The 6,993-nt window shown below is 35.2% G+C and overlaps 1 long non-coding RNA gene across 1 annotated transcript; it reads left to right on the plus strand.

The window, feature by feature from the left end:
* Positions 1-1,372: 1,372 nt before the first annotated feature.
* LOC113319454 lies at positions 1,373-4,543 on the plus strand. The gene is made up of 3 exons (XR_003345524.1): positions 1,373-1,530; positions 3,426-3,510; positions 4,514-4,543. It is a non-coding gene; the product is annotated as an uncharacterized LOC113319454 (long non-coding RNA).
* Positions 4,544-6,993: the final 2,450 nt, after the last annotated feature.

Below are 6,993 nucleotides of genomic sequence, written 5' to 3' on the forward strand. Positions count from 1 at the left end.
ATTAGCGGCTAAAACGTGTCTTGACTGGTCTAGTAGCGTTCACGATCTTGAGGGTCCTTACATCCCTAGTGCTTGAACTACTTCCCTTCTTGAGAACTACTCGACCACGATTTCTTCCTTTATAATTACTCACCAAGTCTAACCTCTTGTGGTGATAGTCAAGTGCACACTTAAGAAGCAAAGAAACACCAAGTAGTTTTTCCAACTTTGAATGGTGACTAGCGTTATTATACTTGTCTTCAAAGGAACCCAAGTTGGATCAACATAAGTTAATTTCTCATTTTCTTTGCTAATACTTGATAAAGAGCTTGTTGTTGGGTGAATTTTTCTCTCAAATTTCATCTAGTGAATGACATTTTTGGATATGGCATAAACATAACTATTGGAATCATCAACAAGCTTGCTTACCTTTCTTCTCATGGTACAAGTGGTATGGAATGCGTCATGCATTGTCCCTCGATCATCGTCATCAAGTTCAAGCATAGAGTATTTGTTTATGACACCCAATCTTTGTCTTTGATAACCGGTGATAAACTCTTCTTTCATTTCTTCATTAGGTTCTTCATCAAATATGGGTGGCGTCGTAGGATCAAAGTAAACATCATTAACAATCTCACCTTCCTAAAAACTTGAAAAACTATCAAATTTTGGTCGAGACATTTTATCAAATACCATGTGGGCAACATCATTATCAATATCACCTTCCCCACAATTTGAAAAACTATCAAAATTTTGTGGAGGCATTTTATTAAATACCATGTGGGCAACATCATTGCCAATCTCACCTTCCCCACAACTTGAGAAACTATCAAACTTTGGTGGAGACAATTTATCAAACATCTTGTGGGAAACTAAAGTTGAACTATTTAGCTCCACTTCATCTCCATGGTCAAATGAATCCACATAAAGACACTCCAACTTCTTAAATTTCTCTTCTACTAATTGATGCATTTTATCAAACATCTTTATAAGGACCATCAAGCTCGTCAACGCGATTAGACCATTCATGAGACAACTAAACCTCTATTGAATCGATTAATTAGAGACGGACGTTAATTGTTAGAAATTAATCTAACAACGATCTAGACACGGATCTAGTATCACTAGATAGATCTAGAAAAGTTATGCGGAATGGACTACTCGAACGTGTCATTCGGACACTGGACGAAGAAGATATCATCGGATAAATATGAAGGGTAAAATATTAATTTTGCCGTAGACCGCTTGGCTGCCCGTATCAATCTTCTAGGTGCCTAAAGTATTTTCTTTGGCCTTATCACCACCCCACGTGTCGAAGAGAAATCATTTCTCTTATTCTTTTTATTTCTTTTTTTTTTCTGTCTTCTTATCTTCTTCTCTTTCTTCTCTTTTCTTATGTTCTTTCTTCTTCTTTCTTTCAATCGATTTCAAGTCAAAGAAGCGATCTTGAGTTGATGTGAATGTTTTGTTGAAGCTGTATAGATGATCAAGGAGATGTAGTTTCTGTTAATTGTGAAGAAGAAGTTGGTGTTGATGAAGAATCGATGAAAGGTAATATAAAGTTTCTGTTTAATTGATTTCTTGATGAAATTGAGAGTGTTTTGGTGTTTTAATTCTTGGGTTTGTTGTTAATTAAAGTAGACATGATTGTGTAAGGTTTAATTTCAGTTTCATAAAGAATTAAGGTTTCTTCTGTTCTTCCCTAAATCGATCAGAAATTAGGGTTTAGAGAATTGAACCGTTGATGAAGATGAATTGTTTAAAGGTGATTGAAATTGGGATTTGTTTAGGGTCTCTGAGAAAAACCAATGATGGTGTTGAAGATTGTTGAGTATGGTTGAGATACAAGGGATATGAAGCTACAATTATAATGAAGTAATGGCTTAGCAGTGTAACTGTATTGAAGATTTAGGCTATGGAGTGTACTGGAGATGAATTTGTTTGTGTGTTGGTGAGTGCAAGTGTTTGTGTTGCTGCTTAGGTGCTTGAGTTGGAAATTAGAGGAGTAAATAGCTTCTAGATGATGGAACTGATGTTAACTGAAGATGGTGATGGTTCTAGTGTTATAGTTATAAGACTAGTGATGATGCTACTGAAGAGTAGATTATAAGTAGAGCTGAAGTTATGGGTTGCTGGTAGTATTGAGATTTGAGGAAGCTTGTTATTTTGTGGGTTGTAGTCTTGGCTTGAAGCTGTGGTAGTATTATTGAACTGGCAGGGGACATGAAGAACTGATATTGGAAATTACTGGATTAGGGATGTACCAATCAGAGCAAGGGGAATGAGTGGCAGTAAGGTATATGAAATATGAATTACAGATTGTAGATGAAGTTGCAGATACTAGTTATGAGGAACTGAAATGTAATTGAGGGGTTGGTGTTCTTTTGGGAGTTGCAGGTGGTGATAATTAATGAATTATAAGACTTTAGAAATGGTCTGCAGTTGAGGATGTTGTGTATGATAGTGTTGCTGTTGAAGCTAAGATGGCAGTATTGATAGAATTCAAGAGATTTGAATGAGTTGGAGTTGTTATGATTGATGTTGAAGTGCAGGTGGATATAAATTAATAGAGGTCAGGATTTGGTATGCAGATTATGACTCAATGAAGGTTAGAGTTGAACTACAATTGTATTTGGTTGAACTGATAGAGAATAGGTTGCGAGTACAAGGTTGTTGAGATGAAGAAGAAATAGTTAGTTGAACTGAAACTACAAGATTGTAATGGTTTTTGAGTTACAAGATTATGTACTGGAATTAGAATTGAAAATGGTGATTATAATGTTTGAATTGATTTAAGAAAGAGATGTAGGATTAGTCTGTGTTGTGTGGGTGTTGTAATGCATTAGTTTGTGGCATGAGCTAATAGCTCAGGCTTTGTGTTTTAGCTGACTAGTTGATAGTTTAGTCTGACTCGCCTGAGTCAGTTTATCTGCTTGAATCAGTCTTTTGACTGAGTTGACCCTGTAACCAGACTTGACCCGATTTGACTCTGTGACTTAACTCGTTGACCTGACCTTGAATCAAGTGATTTACCTTGACCTTTGACCTGACGTTGACTGCTAGTTAAACTCTTGATTGCTGGAGACCATTAGTTGACTCAGATGGACCAGGCCTTAAGTTAATGGGCTTATTTAGTGGACTTGGGCTTAGGCATAGTTTTCTTATTTTGTTAAATTGGACCCTTATGGTGCGAATTGACCTTTGGTTCCTTCTACAAAGTTGTAGATACTCTTTAGACTTATCAAATGGACTATAGATTCTACCTAATTGAATTAGTAAACCTTTGTTATGCTAAAGATAGATAATGAAATGATGTACAACCATAAATGGGCTTAGAACAATTAGATAGTTCACTTAGCTTATAACTAGATAATTGTATGAGATTATATTTGAGCCTTGTATGAGCCTTTTGGTTACATTCTCAGATTTGCTTGTGTGATTAACAGTTAATCTGTATTAACAACGATCTATCCAAAGGATGAACCTGTGGATTATGGATTTCAAGGTATGCGAGGCTTGTCATCAAAAGAGGTGGGAATCGATAACGAACTCTCTTGTATTCATTATTGTTTTACAAATCTATCTTTTGTGAAATTCATGCATATCTTTGTTACTATATGATAGTGTATATATGTATTATCTGTGTGTAATACAAACTGTTTTTCTTTTACATTTTGGGATGAACTTGGATTTTTATAAACAACTAATATCTGTGTTTTGGGAGTATTTACTTATTTTCAAAAAGTGATTCTTTCCATTGACTGGAAAAGTGGTTACAATCTTTACTTATTGTTAGCATGAAAGGGAGAAGGTTTCCTTTTTATTGGTGTGTGATGTGGTTGCTCAAAAGTTATATCTATATTTATGCGCTAAAGGAGTGAAAATTGCTGCCAACTAATAAACTATCTAGGTGTGTACTCGTGTCACCGAATATTACTTTCTCTATTTCTGTACGGGAAACGCATGTCTCATACATGAATGTTTAATGTTCTTGTAAATTACTTTCAAAAGCTATTTTATTATGTTTTGGTGTTTAGAGAGAATGATGTTGAGAATATTATATAAGATTGTTGGATATACACGTGAGCGGATTGTGGGATCTCGACTGTGTAAGCACTTCGGTCGGATATAATGTTGTTACCATTTGTTTTCTTTGAATACTTGCTATGTAGAGTGCGCGTAGAATAAGGTACTGGTAAGGTACATATCGTTTATGACTTGAGGACGGAAACCTCATGGGCGCTTTAATGATCATTGAAGAATCCGCAATAGTCATGCCTTGATACTCCGAAGGAAGACGTCGCTCAACTATTATTTATGTTGTGAATGTGTACCGGTTTAATGGTTGGTAGAACTTTATATTTTCAGTAAAACTTATTATTTTAATATGCTTTATCTGTTTTTCCGCGTTTTATCGGTTTTTAGCAAAACCTGCATTGTTTCCAAATCATTTTAGTGATTACTTGAAAGTTAGTTGTTATTTCTGCTGGGCACTCCTTTTAGGGATGATATGCTCACCCATTCCCACTTTCAGTTTCAGAGACATATCAAGATGTGCACGTGGTAAGGCTGCAAAATAACCGGTCACTTGTCCTTGTACCGGTCTGGAACCGAAAAAATCGGATCGGGACCGTACCGGAATCGGTGTAGGCGGTACAGGGACCAGTACTGAAATTTGAGAACCGGAGTAGAATGGTACTGGTATTGGTTCCGGGGGAGTACCGGTCAGTACCGGACCAGAAGAATCGGTGAACTAAAACCGTCGATATTATACTTATAATTTAATCCTAGCTGTCTATGCTAGGTCTAATATATCTCTATCTCATATATACAGACAATCAACTTCTTCTTTTTTCTGCTCTCTCGACTTCTTCTTCTTTTCATCGTTCATTTCTTCACCACCTTCTTCATCTCAGCTTTCACTTCTTCTTCACCAACCAATTGAAGAAAACAACAAATGTAAGTCGTTCATCTGATTTTGGGGATTATTTGAGACCGATTTAGGATTTTATTTTTATTCTTTATGGATTGATTCAGGGATTCAGGGGGTTTTGTTTATTGATTGATATAGGGTTTTATTCGATATCAATCTTCTTTATATTAAAAAAAATCGATTATAGATCTGGATATTGATTATTTGTTTCTTTTTCTTCAGTGACTTTAGAAACTAATTGCATGTTGATTTAGGGTTCGATTGAGAAGCAGAGGAGCAAAGAATGGGATTTTGGTAAAGTGCATATGTAGTTCTTGAAGATGGTTGTTGGATTTGGTGGTTCAATCATGTTTATATCTATGTTCAATCAAACAATCTTATGATGTTGAGATATGAACCTGAGATAATTTCCAGGAATGATGGTCGAAGTTTTGAGCCAATAGAGATGAAATTAAGAGTTTAGGGGAAGATTAGAGATGGGTTTTACTGATTTAAAGAATTAGGTTGTTTATTAGGGCTTGAATTATAGAAGTCTTGATTTGGAAATTTAATTAGGGTTTCAGAAATAGTAGTCGGTGAATTAAAAATTCAGAGAAGGTTAATGTTTGGGTAAGTTCATGTGTTTTTTAATTTCAGTATTTGAAGTTAAATTGCTTGAACTGTTGAGTTTATATGTTTGTGAATGGAACTGTGAAATTGAATTGAGTATAGAAGGAAGTTGTGATTGTATCTTAGGTTTGTGTTTAATCACATGGAGGAATCCTGAGTTCTATGGAATGAACTAGTGATGTAATTGTGTTGTGTTGATTTTTATTTTTGTTCAGAGTTTCTACCAGGTAAAAAGTCGGTACCGGTGTGTACCGGACCGGTCTCACAGGTCCAGGTACCGGTCCTCAAAATGAGGTACCGGTCAACACCAGGTACAGGGACCGGTTCCATAGGAGAACCTGACTGAACCGGCCCTTGTGCAGCCTTAGCACGTGGCGATGAAAGCTTCGAGGAGTTGGTTTCGTTAGTTGGTTATCTTCCGTTATGTTTATTTTGTATATATATTCTATTTTTAAATCAACTCACTATTAAATATGTATCACTTGAGAGGAGTTCTTGTATTTATTTCAGAGAGGGTTTAGATTCGGGTTAATCTTTGTTTAGAACTTCTTTCTTAGTGTTTTTAATAGATGTTTTAAATCGTTAGTGCCTCATTTTATAGCTAATCTCTTGGGTTAGTCAGCTGTTAGCTTAGGGGACGTTACAATCTTCTATCTAATTTTATTCAATAATCTCATCACTTGAACATTACTTACTTTTAGCTCCCCATCCATTTTCATTCTTCTTTTTGATATCATAATAAAACACCATAAGATTGAAATACCCAACTTAAGAAAACTACCAAGAAAAATAAACACAACAACAAAATATTTGATGATGATATTAGTATCTTTACCAAACCTTCCCCCAAAAATCAAACCAAAGCTCTTGATACCAACTAATGTAGAGTAATACTTATAATTGAAATCGCAATGTTAAATCATAACAAAACACCATTAAATAAAAGTAACCAACCTTCAAATGATTCTTCTTCTACCCTTGGAACAAGGAAGATACAAAGATTTGAGGTTCTTCTCTAATAATCTTCAAATTTCTACCCAATTATAAGATTGGAAACTAGAAGATAATAGATGCATCTCTTACAAATTGAAATTCCTACCCAATTACAAATTGGAAATAACAAAGTGTTGGAGGCTATTCTCTTTGGAAGGATTTAGGGTTTAAACAATAAGTAGTAAACAAAAAGAACAAAGATGAGAAACAAGGGAAAGAAGGGGATAAAAGAGTAATTATGAAATAAAAGGGCATAAATGGTATGTTTGAAATACCATTATGCATCACTTTCAACCGTTAGATCGAACTTAGCTTGTTACACACAAATGAAATGTACCCTTATTTAGGTTTATGTAGCCGTACCTAGACGTGTACACCAGGTTGGTTCACAAATAGGTAACCGAGGTTAGCCATATGATTACTCTCATATAAACCTTATTCATCTTAACCATAACTAGTTCAAATGACTCAAATGAAAC

The sequence above is a fragment of the Papaver somniferum genome, chromosome 10, assembly GCF_003573695.1.
Source record: "Papaver somniferum cultivar HN1 chromosome 10, ASM357369v1, whole genome shotgun sequence".
Lineage (NCBI taxonomy): Eukaryota > Viridiplantae > Streptophyta > Magnoliopsida > Ranunculales > Papaveraceae > Papaver > Papaver somniferum.